This window comes from Marmota monax, unplaced genomic scaffold (assembly GCF_021218885.2).
Source record: "Marmota monax isolate L192 unplaced genomic scaffold, Marmota_monax_Labrador192_F-V1.1 WCK01_AAM20220418_F8-fsc00009, whole genome shotgun sequence".
In the NCBI taxonomy this organism is placed as follows: domain Eukaryota; kingdom Metazoa; phylum Chordata; class Mammalia; order Rodentia; family Sciuridae; genus Marmota; species Marmota monax.
Window position 1 is genome coordinate 27,356,406 of NW_026694710.1, and position 18,464 is coordinate 27,374,869.

General features: G+C 56.0%; 1 protein-coding gene across 3 annotated transcripts in view; it reads right to left on the minus strand.

Annotated features, from left to right (window-relative positions):
* Positions 1-12,667, minus strand: part of Sh3bp2 (SH3 domain binding protein 2) — a 37,508-nt gene extending 24,841 nt beyond the window's left edge. Inside the window, exon 1 of one of the 3 annotated variants that reach the window (XM_046423614.2) lies at positions 12,645-12,667. The gene's annotated coding sequence lies outside the window, so the exon portion shown is untranslated. Of the gene's footprint in view, positions 1-8,906; positions 9,021-12,644 lie in introns of those variants that run through there. The other 2 variants (XM_046423613.1, XM_046423615.1) reach the window with 2 other exon arrangements.
* Positions 12,668-18,464: the final 5,797 nt, after the last annotated feature.

Sequence of the window (18,464 nt, forward strand, 5' to 3'; positions counted from 1 at the left end):
AGCATCCAAGCCACTGCCATCCTCCATCGGGGGCTACCAATCTGCTGTGGAAGCAGCCTCTTCTGACTCATAGCCTTGTGACATCCGTTCTGCCAGACACTGACACGTCAGCCAGTGATCTGAAAGTCATCTTCTACATGAGCTAGCCAAGCAAGGAGATTACATGGGTAGCGTCTCAAAGGAAGGCTTTTGCAAAGGTCCTGGGGTCAGGGAAAAAGAAGGTGCGTACCTTCAGACATGAGGAAGAGAGGTGGGCACATCAGAACCACTTGTGAAGGCCATGACGTGCCCAGCATGGGCAGATGGGTGCTCCGACTTGCCCTGGCTCAGCTCCTGGGCCCAGGCTCCACGCAGGCCTGGGTTGCATCCCTGCTCTGCACCCTGTGCTATGCGCTAGACCAGCTCTCCTCACTCCCCAAGTTCTTCCTCACCTCCAATGGGCCCGATGAGGCTCATGGGGATTCTGCCACAGGCAGAGCCAGCATAGTGCAGGGTGCCTGGTGAGGGGAACCCTGCTGAGCCCCAACCCCAGAGCAAGGGACAACAAAGGGGCACACTGCAAGCAGAAGCCAAGAAGCTCATGCCCAGTGTGCTGTGGGGAGGCGGCGTCGAGGTGCAGCCCACTGTCCTGGCCAGAGCCCACGGCAGAGGTCAGGTCAACCAAAATGGGGGCCCTGCCTGGGCGCCAGCTACCTCTTGGGCTGGGCCCTGCATGAGCCCTCCACACTGTTGCCACCTGGGGGACATCCCAGGGCAGGTGCAGGGCCACCAGCTCCGACCTGGGCCCACCTGCCACCTGCTGGTTGAACACGACACTTCAGTCTCTCCTGTGCCATGGCAGCCTCCTTCTGGCCCACAAAGCCACTTCCACTCCTCAGAGCTGCGCCCGCAGTATTTCACCAGATGAGCTCACGGACCAGGGCCCACGTCACCAGACGTTACCCCCAATCTCAGCTCCTCCTGGCACCACTATGTCCCCAGGTCCTTTGCTTGCCCAGGAATCCCACTCAGTACCCTATCTGTCCAGAGGGTGTTCCGGCCCACTGCCCGCAGGCCCGCCAAGGCTGAGTCAGCAGAGTAGGGCCCTTCCCTGCGCTCGCCCGCTGGCGGGTAGGTGTCTTCTGTCGGGACGCCTGGCTTTTCCCCTCTTTCGCTGACACCAGTATCTCAAAACTGTTTCCAGGGTGTTCTGTCCATGTTGACGTGTCGCCAGCTGGCACTGGGTTTACTGCATTCCAGCTTCTCTGTCTTTTGTTATATCTGTTCCTTAGTCTTACAGTGTGGCCCAGGCTGGCCTTGAACTCCTGGACTTAAAGGACCCTCCTGCCTCAGGTCCCGGAGCAGCTGAGACCGCAGGTGCACACCTCGGGGGCTCTTGGGAGCCTCGATTTCTGTGCTAGGCTGCATCTTACACCCTCACTTCTGGGTCATCTAAGACCCCTGGAGGGGGCTCAGAAGGCAGGCCAGCCCCTCCACGGGAGCGAAAGGAGCCAGGGAAGCAGGCTGGGCCACCCTCAGGCCTGGGCACTGGCTGGACAGAGGAGCTGGCAGCTGGGAGGAGCACAGGAAGAGGTGCCGAGAGGCCCAAAGCAGGAGCAGCAGGCCAGACCCCAGGTTGGGGAACTGAGAGAAGCCTGTTCCTCCTGGGCCTGGGAACCCCAGAGCCTCCCGGGCCTGGTCAGTGGACGCGATGACTCATGGCCACTGGCTCCTGCCCTCACCCTTCAGCATGGGCCCACAGGGGCCAGGCCGACCCAGCCATTCCCAGGCACCCTCACACTGCTCCATTGTTCAGAGGTGCCCTGAGGACAAGGGCTGGCGGCGGCCCAGGCGGGCAGCAGAGGAGCCCAGCCCCCAGTCTCCTCCAGTGCAGTCTGGCCCAGTCCTGGGACAGGAGGGCATGGGTCTCCTCCTCCACCAGCTCCAGCCAGCCCCCTGCCCTGTCCACCTTCCCAGGCCAGGCCCCTGTGCCCGGCCCTCCTGCTCTGAGTGCCCACCTAGACACAGCACCAGGGGCTCTCACAGCAGCTGGGCCTGTCCTCAGGGCTCAAGGTCCTTGCCTGGTGCTCTGCCACACTGGACATTTCCCTGACCTCCTTGTGCTGTCCAAACCCACAAACTCCTGCCTGTTTTTCTGTCCCCAGCTCAGGTCACCCTAAGACTCCTTGATGCCTGTGGTCAGGCCAGGTGACGATGCCCCAACACAGTTTCTGGGCATTCCCAGAGCCTGTTCCCTGGAGAAGGTTCTCCAGGCCTGGTCCTTCGTCAGAGATGCAGATGTGTCCAATCGGGGTTCCTGACCACAGCAGGGTCATAAGACCCTGCAAACCTGGGCTCTCTCATCTATCTGCCCATCCATGCTGTACCCCCCCTACCCAACATGGGAGCCTCAGAAGGCATCACTGGATTCCCCAGGTGCAGGGCCTGGCTGACCAGGTCATCTGCCCAGTGGGACCATCTGATGTTCAACAAAGTACTGGTTCCCCAAGGCCCAAGGGCTCCAGGTCAACAGTGGAGCCTAAGGTGTGGGGTGTGGCCCCCTCCTCCCCAGGGAGACAGCCAGGGGCCAGGCCACCATCAGTCAGAAAACCAGCCAACTGAACTTGGGTGGTGGGGGTGGCTGGCCTGGGGACAGTCAGAACCTCCAGGGCCCAAGATCCCTCCAGTCTCAGCAGAGTCAGCCTCCTCGTCCCATCCCCAGGGGCCCCTCTTTGAGGTCCCTAATCCCATCCTGGCCCTCTGAACTTCCTACACCTCACACCCACAGGCCTCCAGAGGCCCCTCACTGCCCAAGCCCCTCTGGGTCTCCCTGGGCCACCTGGGCCACTCACTGCAGGGCCAAGGTCTCTAAACCCCAGGGGAGCGTCGAGAACAACCAGCCGCCAGCTTCTCTCCCTTCTCCCCGACTCGGCCTGGGCCCTCCTCCTGCTCCCCAGGGCCCCACTCAGAGCGCCACAGGGCACCACCTTGGGTACTGCCTCTGAGGAGGCTGGCACAGGCCCTGGAGTGGGTCTCGTCCTACTTCTCAGGACCGCAGCCCTGGAGCAGCTGGCCCGGAGGGCCCGGAGGGCAGGAACCCTGGCCTAGGGGCCCTGCCCAAGGGGAAGTTCCTTTCACAACCCTCTTCCCCAGCAACTTCCTGCCCTTGGAGTGGGTATGTCCAACACTGGCCACAGCACTTTGTCCTCTTGGTCACATCCTTGAGAAAATGGGAAGACGGATCTTAGATAGTCCCTTCTCCAAGTGGCAAACCTTCAAAGCCAGGCCTGAATCGCGGTGTGCTCAGAGGTGGGCTCTGTCCCTCCCCAACTTTATATCAAGTAAAACTGGGGCCACAGGGGGTGCAGCCAGGCCAGGGCCCCTCCTCCTCTTGGAAGCCACCTCCTCAGGCCGGCCCCACCCCACCTCCTAGGTGGTCTTCTGGGGTCTGGAATGGAAAGAGCTCAGTTGGAGAGGACCCCTAGGAAGATCTGTCCAGAGATTCTGCCCCTATAGCCTCACCCTGGAACAGCTCCCCCACGTGTCAAGGAGCTGTCCTTGGGGGTCCTAATCCTGGAGGCGGCCAGGCACAAAGTGCTGGGTAAGGTATCCTCAGAGCCATCCCTACTGGGTGGCGTTGGATAGACAAGGAGTAGGATAGGGAGGAATTCATGGAGGAGAGTGACCACTGGGCCCAGGGGTGCAACCTGAAACTGGGTAGGTGAAGATGACCGGTGGCAGGGACTCCAGCAGCAGGCTGAGGCCCCAAGTGCCCATCAGCTCCAGTGGGCAGGGAGGTCTCATGGCCTAGTGCCAACTCTGGAGGCTCTGAGGCCTGCTCTGTGCACAGCTGCCAGTGGTCACTATCATGTGTCCAACCCCCGGCAACTGAGTGGGCAACCCCACCCCTGGAAACCCCATGAGCCTCACTTCTGTCCCTGTCCAGCCCAGATACTACAAAGGGTGCCTGCATCCCATCACAGTCACCTCTGTGCTCCTGGAGGTTTTACACAGCAGAAGCTGATGGCAGAGGAAGCCACTTCCTGACCTGTGCAGAGGGGATTCCATCCTTTGCCCTGCTTGGTCAAACCCACCCAACTAACTGGCACATAATCCCAACTACTTGGAAGGCTGAGGCAGCAGGGTCCCAAGTTCAAGGCAACTTAATGAGACTCTGTTTCAAAATAAAAAATAGTAAGGGTTAGGGGTGTAGCTCAGGGGTAGAGCCCCTGGGTTCAATTCTCAGTACTGCAAAAATCAAACACCCAGCTGACTGCTGCTCTGCCTGCCAGTGCCAGTCTCTACGCACACGACCTGCCTAGCCACAGGAGGACCAAGAGGGACAGTGCTAGCCGCTGGCTCCTCCTCCTCCAGAAGGGACTTCCTTTTCTGGCCTCACATGGGAGGGAGGAAGCAGCTAGGGTTAGGGAGACAAGATGAGGCTACTTCCTGGCATACCTCTGCCCACTCCAGCCCAACCCCGTGCAGGCTGTGTCCCTCACCTGTCCAGTCAGGGTCAAAGGCTAGCTCTTCTGGATCCTTTTCCACCACTCCTCCAGCGGTTGCAAATCCCACTTTTCCTGGCACCTACCTTGAGTACCAACCTTTAGGACCCAACACCCAGGACCCCTCTATGGCAGGCGGCTCAGGGGAGGCCAGGCTGACCCCAATCCTGGCCCCAACACACCTTTCCAAAGGAGAAAGGAAACATTTCCCTTCAGGGTGCAACCACCCGGAACCTCATGCTTGGCAGCTCTCTCCCCCCTTCCTTTGCTGTACCGCTACAGGGACCACCGTGACCAGGCCCCCGAGTGGCTGGGTTCCTGCAGCCAGGTAGCAGCTGGAGCCGGCAAAGGGGTAGGTCCTGTGATGGAAACTTGGAGAGCTTCACGCAAGGCGGTGGCCACAGTACAACAACCTGTTTTGATCTGATTGGAAACCCCGCCAACCTGGGCAGGCCCAGCTTCCAGGATGACAGGGTGCGTTTGTCTCCGATGCCCCGTGGAGAGCTGAACACGGGTGGGGCGAGCCTGGCAGAGGGCTGTGCTGCCTGCTGCTTGCTTCAGGCCTGCAGGAAGGTCCAGACCCAGGAGGGAGGCTGGGAGGGCCTTTGTCCCCTGGAAACCTGCAGACACTGCAAGGGCCGGGCACTCAGAGCCTGTGTCACAGGAGTTCCCAGGCAGGAGGGGAGGGCAGACAGGCCACCACACACAGTGACCACTGCCTGGGCCAGGGTAGCCAAGGAGGGTCCCCTGAGCACTAAACAGGAAGGACACATATCTTGAACAAAAACTGCTTCTGACAGGGAGAAGGGCAAGGTGAGCCAGACAGGCGGAGCTGCTACCTGTGGGCCTCGGCCAGCGAGTCCTGCCCTCTGGCCTGTGGGCCTGTCTGCTCCTGCAGCCTGGGCTTCATCCTGAACGGGTGCACGGGTAACCAGCACAGAAGGGCACAGGGCTGCAGGAGCTCTGCCCAGAGGCAGGCCGTGGTGCTGCCCTGCGCCCAAGGCTGTGAGGCAGAGCCAAGGTCCTCCCCAGCATTCTGCCCCACACTGCCCTTGACTTCTCCCACTTAGGTCAGGGACAGCCAGCAGTGAGGACCAGGACTTGGTCAACCCCTACTCCTGGCTCAGGCAATGGGCGGGGCTCCAGGGGCGGGCCAGGGAGTAGGGACAAAGGGATGGCTCTCTAATACCACAGAACGTGACACTAGAGTATAAGGCACCTGTGCCCAGGTTGAGACACTCCCCGAAATGGAACTGCACACCCATGCAGGGTGAAGGGTAGGGAGGCCCCGCCAAGCCTGAGGATATGGCCTTGGTAGGCCTCTCACCGAGCCTGTGCTGCCCACAGTGAGGACTCCTTCATAGCATCTCATTTAATTGTTCTGATAATCCCATGAGTCAAACCTGATTGAACCCCATGTCACAAGGCACTGGAGGGCAAAGACACAGGCTGCTCCCAAGGCCACGGACACAGCTCCCCGTTGGTTTCTGGGAGAAGCTCTGTGCCTCACATGCATGGCTCCTGCTCTGAGACTCCGCAGGGAAGGTGCAGGAGCCGGCACAGCCCTCTGCTACTGAGGGAGCACAACCCTGGCCATGCTGAGCACCACCTGGAGCAGGCGTGCTGGCGGGGGGGGCTGCCCCACCCTGGGCTCAGCAAGCACACAACAACCTGTGATTCACTGGAAGCAGAGGGCACTTCTCGGAATCAATGTGGCCACAGGGAATGGGGCGTGGATACCACGAAGGTGTCTTGCCATTCCCTCAGGGCCTGAGATCTCCCCAGGCCACTGTCACAGCCAAAACCACATTCTTCCTGGAGGCCAGTTGGCAAGGATCAATTAAGTATGACTGGAACCCACCAAGGCCAACCCTTGTGGGACAGCCACCTCTGGATCCTGGGGCTGGAGATTCCATGGGGGGCAGAGGGGGGGCTCTGGTGGCCTTGGAGCTGTAACCTCAGAAGTTGCAGTGCCTGGGGAGAAGGAAGGAGGGCGGGGAGGGCAGCTGGGGCAGCTTCGGCCCCTCCTGGAAGTCCACGCAACCTCATGCCCAGGAGGAACTCACTCTGAGCCAAGCTGCCCCTGAGCTGGCCCTCTGTGTCACAGGCCACACCCCTGGAGCTCATGAGCAGCTGGGAACCTTCTCCCAGCCCAGGACAGCACTGAGCCTGAGTCCTGCAGTGTGGCCCAGGCCAGGACTGCTGCCCCTGATCTACAGTCCAGAAAACAGGGTGGGAAGCATCATCTGCCTGGAAGGCTCAGGTCTCCTGGACCAAGGCCCAGAGGCATATGCTTTCTCTGGCTTCATCCTGTCCTCTCCCTAATGGTAACTGGAGGGACCCAGAGGCCTACTCGGAGGAGAGGACTCCAGGATTTGGAGGGCTTTTCCACTGATCTCCAGGCCCCTCCACATCTTTGCCACACCTGGTGTACACAGGCCACTCCAGTCACCCGGATTCATTATCACTCCCTGCTTTGGCTCAGCCCATCCCTGCCTCTGTGCCTGCCCACCCTGCTCCGAGGCCCTCCTCCTGCCTGCAGACCTCAACTTCCCCAGCTCCCCAGCTGCCCACCTCTGCCCAACCACCTACTCCCTCCCCCCAGTACCACACAAACCACCTGAGGTTATCAAAGAGATGAAAGTGCCCAGGACTTTCTGAGGCCACTGGCCAGGGAGAAGAGGGCAGGGTCTGCCACAGTCACTGACCCTTGGTGTCTCCACAATGGAGCTTTGAGGAAAGAACCGGGGAGGTCCCAAGTAGCTCCCCAACACCAGCCACTCTTTATGGACTCAGGGCTTTACCCACATCAGGAACCTGGAAGCCTGCCCTTTGCCCCAGGCCTCTCCAGGCTTGGCTTTTCCCCTACTCTAACCCCAGCTGGCCCTGTCTGGCCAGGATACAGAGCAGCCCTAGGACCAGAGAAAGCACCCCCAGTGGCTCACAGTCACTCCATGCCAACCACATGCCACCAGCAGTCCTTGGTGCTCAGATACCCCGAGCTGGAAGCTCACCACCTGGTCTTGCAGATGAGCCAATGGAGGCTCAGTGTGGGAGGCTCCTAGGCAAGACATGCAGCTGGCAAGTAGCCACCCCTGGACTCGAACCCAGCTCTTCCTTCCAGCCCCTCTGTGGCCAAGGCTGGCTATCTTCTCTCTCCTGACCCTTGGGCCTCCCATCTGTAGACCTGCGTGTGTGCTTGCCTCCAAGTGGGGGTGCTAGTTGGGGCTGGCTCATCACCCTACTTCCTCTGTCCATGTGAACAGGAAGGGCCACAACAGACCTGCAGCCCATGATCCCTTCTTCTGTCTCCCTCAGGCCAGCCTGCTTAGTGAGCCTGCCCATTAGGCCCAGGAGACTCCCCAGAGAGGCCAGGTTTCCTATCATCACCCTTTCCCAGATGATCCTGCTACCAGTTCTGGACTGGACTGCCCACCTGTCCATCCTTCTGGCCTGACCATCTCCAGGGTGTACTCTAGCATGGGGCAGGGAGCTAGTGGGCACAAAGGGGGCAGGAAGGGGAGGTGAACAGAGTCCTCAGCCCTTTGGAGCCTCCATCCCAGGCCTGCTTCTGCCAGCAGAGGAGCAATGGATGTGGCCCCAAGGCTGGGCTTCCACTGGGGCCCTGCCAGGGTGTCTGGGTCAAGGACAGAGGAAGCAGTGGAGCTCAGCACTCCCTCTGACCCTGCGGGGCCTGAGGCAGCCTGGCAGTCTTGCCCAGGTCACTTGGAGCCATGCCAGGCTGACCTGAACCAGGAACCTTCTCCCAGCCCAGGACAGCACCCAGGGCTCTGCCCTCAAGACCGTTGTGAAAAAATTCCACACATTTCGTCATGGTCACAGCGGAACATTTCCTGAGCAGGGTCCTGGCTATGAGCACAGCCTGCAAGACCACACACCCTTGTTCATGAGGCAACCCATCTGGAGCACTCACTGGCCTCATAGGGGCACGCGGCATGGTCGCTCAAATGGGAGGCACTACTATCAAGGAACGAGCACACTGAGCACACTCGGGCCACGCACGGTGGTGGAGGGGGCAGCACAGGGCTCAGGCTCTCCACCCCTCCAGAGGGGGCGAGGCCCCGACTTGGCCATCCCTCGGAGACTCAGAACTCCGCGCCAGTGGGGCAAAGCTTGGATGACAGAAAGAGATGGGAGCAAACCCCCACCTGAGCCTGTGGAGGCCCCGCCAGGTGGTCGCGCGCAGGGGACCCAGCGGCAGGCAGTTGCCAGGGAGGCGGGGGGAACGCGGGACAGACGCGACACACTGTCCCCACCCTGGGGTCCGGAACCGAAACCCAGCTCCGCGCTTCCCCCGGCAGTGTCCAGGTCAGTCCGCCGCCCCGGGACCCGGCCAGCCCGGGGGACGCGACCGCACCCCGCCCGCCAGGGCCCGCCGGCGAGACGCGCGCTGTGCCTTACCGCCGAGTTCTCCTCCCGCCCGGCGACTACGTCCGGGTAGCGCTCGGCCGGCAGCCGGCGCCGCAGCTCCGGCCCGCTGCCAGGCGCTCCGCCCGCCGGCCCCGCCGGCCCCGCCGCCCTGCCCTGCAGGCTCCGCCTCCCGGGCGTAAACCCCGCCCAGGCCCCGCCCCACTCCTCTCGGGCGCCCCGCCCCCTGGCCTCTGGGCCCAGTCCTTGACGACACCGCGGCTGAGCTAGCAATCCCGGTAGTTCTGGTCCTTCCACATCCCGCCCCCGCCGAGAGAAGAAGGTGGGCACTGCTTAAGCACAGGGTCTGCGTCCGACACACAGGAGGTGCTCACTAAATGCAGGCGCGAGACCATGACAACACAGTGCCAACCTCCTGCGTGTCTCCCCCCATGACATCCCCGCACCTTTCGAACCTGGGGGCCCCCGCTGGAGGAGGCCTGGCCACCTCTCAACCCTTGATCCTGACCCTGGGGGAGACAGCGACCCTGCCTAGTGGGTCCGACTCAGGTCCAGAGTCAGGATGGGGCACTGGGGAGGGCTGGGGAGGGCTTTTTTGTTCTTGTTTCCAGACAGCCTCCAGTACACTTCTCAGCCACTGCAGTAAGACAACAGCTGAAGCACCAAGGCCTCTCTGCTGCTGCCCAGGTGGGGAGGAGGTGGGGCACAAATCCATCTGCAGACCCAGATAACCCTGTTTAGGGGCAGGGGTCTGGGGGAAAGGGGTTTCCTAGGAAGAAATGACTTCCTGGGAGAGCCCTCAGGAGCAGGCCGGTGTTGGAGAGGAGGTGTCCTTGGGCGATGAGTGGGGCCTGCTGAGCTGGTGGAAGACTGGAGCCTTCCACTGAAGCAACCTACTGCTTAAACTTGATCTGGATGGGGACTGGATCCTGAATCCCAGAGCCCAGGAAGCTTTGAAGAAGGACAGGATATGGCTGGTGGCCATGGAGCTGGGGGCAGGACAAGGGGCTAGGCCCTACCCAGATGGGAGGCCAACCAACATCTGCCCTGATGTGCTGGGCATGAGGGACCCAAGTGTGGCAGGGCAGCAGAGACAGGGACTGGATGGCCACTCCAGAGCAGGCAGGGACAGGGACATTCAGGGGCTGACTAGCAGCAGGTGAAGGACTGGGTGAGAATGGTCCAGGCTGAGACACCTGATGGCCTTGGCAGACAGACTAGATCGAGGGGAAGTCCAGGATAGTAGCTGGGCTGAGAATGGGCCCAGTCACTGTTCACCTATCCCAAGGTTGCCCAGCACTGGTTCCCAGTTCCAGAAGGGGACACTTGGTTCCTGGATATACCTCCTTACTGGTGAGACACACTGGGGTCAGAGAGATTACCTAGGTTGGTGGGACGGGAAGTGACCAGAAAACTAGTGGCCAGACCCTGAGCCTAGACAAGAGACCAGGCACACCAGAGTTGGAGGGTGCAGGCAGGAGAGAAAAGGAGCCTTTAGCCAACAGGGCATCAGTTTCCCCATGTGTGAGATGACAGGGGCCATCTGCTGCTGGGGACACATGGGAGAAGCTGGTGGGAAGCCCATTAGCCCTCAGGGTTGAAACCACTCTCTGGCCCAGCCCAGAGCTGCCCTGTTCACCTGCAGCCTAGCTCTCAGAACTGGACTTGAACCCCAGTGACTCGGGAGCCTGCGCAGGCTGCTGATGCTAGTTTTCTCAGCTGCCTGCCTATGTCCCAAAGCAAGGTTTCATGTGCCTGGCTACCCAGGTCTCCCTCTGTTCACCCCACCTAGAGTTGCCTGTGACCCTCTGCCACTTCCTGCCTTGGACCATTTTAACTTGTCCTGGGAGAGGAGGAGGAGATAGGAGCTGCTGGGCCCTCCAGGGCCCAGGAGCTGGGTACTAGGCTGCCTTGCTCCAAATCCTGCTCTCCCAGCCCTCAGAAACGCCTCCTGGGTACCCCCACTAGCACCCCACATGGTTTGCCTCACTCCTGGGCTCATGACCCAGCACTTGTGACCTCAGGTCTGGACACACAAGGCCTGGGTGTCCAGTTCAGCCAAGGGTCTTGCCCCCTGCCAGGCCCTGGAAACCCCCTACATGCAGGGAAATCCCCATCCTTGTGGCTCATGGAAGGGGGCAAGTGGACATGTGAGCAGATGTCACTGAGTCACAGAGAGTGTCCTGTCCCCACAGGGTGGTGGGGAGGGAGGACCAAGACCAGGAGAGGAGGAGAGCCAAGCCAAACATGGTGGCCCCCTCAGGAGCACCAATGGGGATGGAGCTGGCTTCAGATGCCAGGCTGGGAGTCCAGAGGCAGCGACCAAGCTCACTGCAGTATTTGGATGGACCCACTGCCCAGAGGATAATGTCCAGCAATGCAAGTCTGCTGTAGTACACAGGGCATTGAGGCTAAATGGGGACAGGCGCAGCCTCCACCTTGGAGGTTCTGACCATTGGGCCACTCCTCTCCTCCCATGCAGCCCAACCCCAGCCTGGAGGAGGGAGCCCTGGCTGATGCCCAGGATGGCTCATAGAAGCGGTCAGAGTGAGGAGCTACAGGAGGCTGAGGCCCAAGGAGGGGGCATTCGGGGGTTCCCACCAGAGCCAGCAGGACAGGTGTGGGTGAGGAGGACTTAGCCCCCAGCGGGGAGGGTGTGCAGGACGCAGGTCCGGTGCAGTGAGCAGAGGGAGGCAAGGCCCCTGGCTGGACAGAGAGGGACCAAGCCTCTGCAGAGCACCGTGGGAAGGGCACACAGGTGAGGCCCACAGGGATCTGGTCCCCCATGTGCCTATCCCTGGCATGGATTTGAATGGTGGGTTGTTCCAACAAGGTCACCTCACAGAGGCAGGCCTATGTTGGCCCAGGCCACTGCTACACCACAGGGCTAAACACCTACCCAGAATACAGTAGGAGCTCAATAAATGGTTAATGGATGAATAGATGAATAGATGAAGCCAAATCTGAAAAGCTCAAAGAAAGTGCTATCTAACTGGGTTCCCGTATCCAGAGGATGCTGGGTCTATGAACCTGCCCTCTCACTTGTTCCCATCCACAGGATGTGCCCACGGTGGACCAACCACCTTCTTACCAGGCTGCCTCACCTTGGCAGGGCTGTTCCTGGGTAGGGCCAAGGTCAAAGTCTGCTGGGTTAGGGACAGCAGGGGCAGGTTCCCACCCCAGGGGAGGCTGGCAGGAGTCATGCTGGGAACCCCCTGGTCATCAGGGAGCACTGAAGGCATGAGAGAGGCTGAGGGTGAGCTCACTGGGGGCCCATCTACCTGGGAAGAGAAGTCTGGGAAGGAGGTGGCCCAGTTGTGAGGACAGGGTCCAGGGCTGGTCCTTTGCCAGGAGACTGAGCTAAAAGCACACACACCAGGGATCTGGCCCAGGCAGGAGCTCCCCTCTGGGCCCCTGGCCTTCCTTGATCCCAGACCTTCCCACTGTGGCCCTCTCCCACTGGCCTTGCCCTGGCTGGGAAGAGGTGAGAGCAGCAGAGGGGACAGGGTCAGAGGGTGGTTCACGGGAACCTGTGTGGCAGGCCAGAGGTGGGGAGGCTGTCGTCCCCAGGTCTGCTCCGGTCTCAGCCATACTCCAGGCTCGAGTCCCTCTGCCCTCCAGGCCCTCCTCTATGCCTCTTAGGAGAAACAGCCTCATCTTGCTGCCTGAGGCTGCCTGATGCCCACCCATGCCCTTCCCTGGGCCAGGGCCCTGTTGGTCAGCTCTGGGTCCCCAGGCTTGTTCAGCCCAGGGTCCTGCTCAGAGTCTGACCTGGTGGTTAACTCCAGCTTATGTGCTCTCGTGCCTACCGCTTCCTGTGCCGAGGACAGGCCTGGCTTCTCCACCAGCTGACAAAGTCAACAGAGGCTTTCTGGGGACAGTGGGACCAGGCTGGGCCCGATGACCTCGGCAGCTCTTCTGGCAGGAGCTCAGCCCTGGAGGGCAGAGAGGAAGGTCTGAGCCAGAGCCCTGTAGATCAGGCCACCTAGGTGTGCAGAGCAGCAGTCCTCAGGCTGTGCCTGCCCCCGTGACTCCCTGTGTACAGAGCAGAAGTTCCCAGTTCAGCCCCCCACATCCTCTTCTCTTCCCCAAGTGGGACTGTCCGGCACCCCTAGCCCTGGTTGGCTGCTGGCTTTGCCCTCCAAGAGGTTTGGTTGGGTCAATTTTCTATGTAAAATGACAGCGGGAGGCACACCCTCCTAGGAAGTTCTGTTTAAAAACACCAACCCCGTGGGTTGAGGCCCGGCCCACGCACACGCTCCTTTTCTATTTTTACATCTAAACCCGCCTGCTCTCAGGCCTCGCAGCAACCAGGTCTGGAACATGAAAGCAGCCTGTTCTATTCTGGGTTGAGCTTCCGGCCCACGGTGTGGAGGAGGAGAGTCTGCACACACAGAAGGCTTCTCTCCCCTCCACTCCCCCCACCTCCTGACACCTTGTCATCCACGTGACCTCCAGGAAGGCACTGGGGTCTGGAAGGGGAAGCCCACGGAGCCAGGGTAGGGGAAGCTGTGGTCTTCCCAGCGTGAAGGTCCACATCCTCTCCAGGGAATCCACCAGCCACCCAGATCTTTCCCTAGCCAAACCTGGACAACAGGCTCTGGGACAGGTGTGAGGTGGTTGGAGAGCCGGCCGCGCCCTCCCAGGCGGCTCCATGGGGTGCAGAGCAGCACTTTTCAGGCTGTGCCTGACCCATTCACTACTCCATTTTGCCTCTAAGTGCTGACTCTAACTGGAAGATTCCACACCTTGTTGTACAAATGAACAAGCACCATCTGCTCAGCACCACCATAAGACACAAACTGGTGCATGAATTACTTCTTGTGATAGTAAGAATGACCACCTGTGGACTTATCAAGTTATTCAGAAGCACAGGGTGCATAGATGCATCAAATTCATATCAGAAAATCCAGGTCCACAGGCCACATGCTTATCAGACACTCCAGACCACCAGTTGATACAGCCCCCTCACTCATGGCCTGTAAAAGGAGGGTCATCCCGAGACTGACCAAGCGGCACTCTGACCTTGTCACCTGGTCACTCACTTTGCCCAGGAAATCACCATTGCCATAGGGACAAACCTCCAAATCTCTGGTTCACATTGAGGAGTTGGGGTCTGCACCCAGGAAGTCTGTCTGCAGAGCCCATGCGTGGCTCAAATTGACCCATACAGAAGAGGGGCTGCTTTTGTTTATTTCATTCTGTAAAAGTCTGAAGACCACTTATCTCATTCTTTTTTTAAAAATATTTTTTAGTTGTTGATGGATCTTTATTTTATTTATTTGTATGTGGTGCTGAGAATTGAACCCAGTGCCTCACACATGCCAGGCAAACACTCTACCACTGAGCCCCAGCCCTCAACTGATTCTTTTTTTTTCTTAATATTTATTTTTTAGGTGTAGATGGACACAACACAATGTCTTTATTTTTATGTGGTGCTACAGGATGGAACTCGGGTCCCACCCATGCTAGGCGAGTGCTCTGCCCCTGAGCCACAATCCCTGCCCAACTGATTCTTAAATAATGTCGAGATGCCTAGCTACGATCCGGGGAGAGATCCTCAAGTAAATCTCAGCCACTTCAAAGACTTAATAAAGATCTCAAAAACATACTAAAAGAAAATACAGATGGCCACATGTCACAGAGATAAGGTGGCCTGTTGTGGTGCAGTGACCACAAGTACAGATGACCAACTTCAGAGTATAAAAGAAAGAGCCAGCAGATGTGGTGACTTGGATGTGACCAGAAAAGAAAAGCGAATATAAAAACACTTAAACAAAGGGCTGGAGGTACGGTTCAGTGGGGGAACGCACACACACGCAGAGTGGCCCTGAGGCACATGTGTTCTGGTCCTGCTGAGTAACCAAGGTAAAGCTGGGGGCAGCCCCTGAGTGTAGCTTGCATTTAGTTTCTGCTTTGCAGGAGGGTGACAAGTGCGTGTCGTTTTAAGAGTTCCATGGTTCCATGAGTCTTTCAAAATTATACACAGCACCCACCTGCCTGGGGTCCATGGCCAGAGGTGTCTCCTGGTGCTTCTGCTACCTCCAGATGACAGCACCTTCACAGTGCCCTCGGCTTGGTCCAGGGTCAGGGCGTGATGTCATCATACCACACCAATTCTTTTCATTGTAACTCTCCTTTCCTGCTCACCTTCTTATTTTCGCTGGAATTAATAAATGTCATCTTAATTTCTTTGCTTTTTTATTACTAATCCAACTCCAAATTCTGCCAAGATTCTGTTCAAATCTCCCCAAATCTTCCAGCATATCAGATATTCTGTCAGTTCCGACTGGATTTTCTTTCTAAGCTTGGACACAGCCTTCACCTGGGACCTCCCTTGGCCTCAGTAGCATCCCCTGCTTCCGGATCCTACCACTTCCCCTTTCTTGGTTCACTCCCTCTTTTTTTTTTTTTTTAATTAATTTATTTCTTTCGTTGTAGTTGGAAACAGTACCTTCACTTGTTCGTTCAGTATTTGGTGCTGAGGATCAAACCCAGGCCCTCGCTCACTCTGGCCAGCGCTCCACCGCTGAGCCACAACCCAGCCCTCACTCCCTCTTTGTGAGGGACACAAGTGGCTTTCTGAGAAAGGGGGAAGGGAAGCACTTTCTTTGAGGGACTTATTTTTCTAAAAATATCTTTCTTCAACCCTCCCTCGGGATTAATAGTTTATTTTGTGTGAATTTTAGGTTAGAAATAATTTAACTCAGAATTTTGAGATCTTTCATTCATCGTCTTTTGAGTTTCTACCTTTCTGTTGAGGATCCTGGTGCCACTCTGGGCCTGGTCCTCTGTACAGTCCCTGTTCTCCCCCTGACTCCAGGGTTGCCTCTGGTGGCCCTTAAGCTAAGTGTGCGACTCTGCTCCCCTGCTTTGAGCACTCAGTGGAAACTGGAAACGGGGTCACTGGCTGTGAAATGTTGGGGGATTATTTCTTGGATGGTGTCTTCCCCGCCCTTGCTAGACCTTGTGTGGAGGGGTTAGACCTCCTCTTACTGGTCTTCAAATATTCCACTCTCCTTTTTTCACCTTTTTCTTTTCTTTTTTCTCTCCTTCCTTCTTTCTCCTCTCTCCCCTTTTTCAGTACTGGGGGATTGAACCCAGAGGTTCGCTTTTTATTTTGAGATCTCAGACTTGCTATCCTCCTGCCTTAGCCTCCCAAGTAGTAGCTGAGATTGCAGGCATGCTCATCGTGCTGGTATTTCTCTCATTTTCAATTTTTTTCTTTCAATTCTGTTGCTCTACTTTCTTTATGATTTCTTCAATCTTATTTTTCAAACCTTGTACTGCATTTTCAGTTTCTATCACTGTACTTTTAATTTTCAACAGCTCTTTGTATTCTCTAAATATTCCTTCTTTCCAGTGCCCAGTTCTTTTTTCATGAAAATGTACAAACTTTTATGCTTCCTTCTTAAGGATATCAATAATCATTGGTGCATTTCTGTAATCCCAGCTACTTGGGAGGCAGAGGCAGGAGGATCACAATTTCAAGGCCAGCCTGGGAAACTCTGCAAGACCCTATCATTTTTTTGGTACTGATCATTTAACCCAGGGGTGCTTAATCACTGAATCACAACTCCAGCCCTTTTATTTTTTTATTTTGAAACAGGGCCTCTTAAATTGCTTAGTGCCTCACTAAATTGCTGATGCTAGCCTTGAACTTGTGATCCTCATGCCTCAGCCTCTGGAGTTGCTGGGATTATAGGCCTGTGCCACCATGTCTGGCAGCAAAATCCTATCTTTTTTAAAAATTTACTTATTTGTTATACGTGACAACAGAATGCATTTCAATTCATAGTACACATATGGAACACAGTTTTTCATTTCTCTTGTTGTACACAAAGTAGAGTCACACCATTCGTGTTTTCATACATGTATTTAAGGTAATGATGTCCATCTCATTCCAACATTTTTCTACCCCACGCCCCCTCTGTTCCTCTCCCTCCCCTTTGAACTTTCTAAAGTTCCCCCATTCCTCCTATGCTCCCCACTCAGGATCAGCATGCACTTATCAGAGAGAACATTCAGCCTTTGGTTTTTGGGGATTGGCTTCACTTACTTGATATTCTCCAACTCCATCCATTTACCTGCAAATACCATGATTTTATTCTCTTTTTATGCCAATAATCCATTGTGTATATATACCATAGTTTCTTTCTATTGAAAGGCATCTGTTATACCAAAATGAATATTACACGGAGACCCTCGAATAACTCTCAGACCACACAGTTTTATGCCAATAAAGCCTTCAGCGGCGGACACTCTACTCTCTAAAAGCGAGATGGGCAGAATGACGTGCCCGCCTTCAGTTGGCCTCATATTTAAGCCAAAAAACCACAAAAGGGACACTTGGGGGTTTAGCCAATGTAAGCAAGCAAGTTCAGAAGCTGAATTGGGTAGTTAACGAGACAATGCAATGGGTACATTGGTATTTCCCACAGGACTTTCCAGGTTGGCAGAGCAGCAAGCAAGCAGAAAGGAAGTGGGTCAAAGTGACCCTAGTTGAATATTCAAGTTAGAGAATGGTTACTAACGTCTAGACAATTAATCTGACAAGGTACATTGCCCCAGAAATATGGAAAGCAAAGAGAACGATTTTACATTGTATAAGAATTGCTAGGTAACTATTAATGGGTACAGAGGTGGGGCTTTCCCACGGGAGAAGCATTTCTTACCTGATATGGAGTCTCAGGGTAAAATGGAGTCTGTTTGGTCATTGCCTAGCCTGGCTCATAACACCCCTAGGTTGGTTCCACAGTTTAGCTATTGTGACTTGTGCTGCTATAAACATTGATGCGTCTGTGTCCCTGTAGCATGCTGTTTTTCAATCCCTTGGGTATAGACAGAGGAGTGGGATAGCTGGGTCAAATAGTAGTTCCAGTCCACTATTTTCCAAGGAATCTCCACACTGCTTTCCAGATTGGTTGCACCAATTTGCAGTTCCATCAGCAATGATGTATGAGTGTGCCCTTTTCCCCACATCCTTGCCAACACTTATTGTTGCTTGTATTCATTTAAAAAAATTTTTTAGTTGATATAGCCACAATATCTTTATTTATTTATTTGGTGCCTCATGTGTGCGAGGCAAGCTCTCTACCACTGAGCTACAACCGCAGCCCTGTTACTTGTATTCTTTTTATTTATTTATTTATTTATTTATTGGTTGTAACTGGACACAATATGTTTGTTTTATTTATTTATTTTTATGTGGTGCTGAGGATCGAACCCAGGGCCTCCCATGTGCTAGGCGAGCACTTTACCACTGAGCCACAATCCCAGCCCCGCCTGTATTCTTAATAGCTGCCATTCTGACTGGAGTGAGATGAAATCTTACAGTAGTTTTGATTTGCATTTCTCTAATTGCTAGATTAGATGTTGAACATTTTTTCATTTATTTGTTGATGGATTCTATATCATCTTCTGAGAAGTATCTGTTCAGTTCTTTGGCCCATTTATTGATTGGGTTATTTGTTTTTAGTGTTTTTTGAGTTATTTATATATCCTGGAGATTAGTGCTCCATCTGATGTGTGTGGGGTAAAAATTGCTCCCATTCTAGGCTCTCTCTTCACCTCACAAATTGTTTCTTTTGC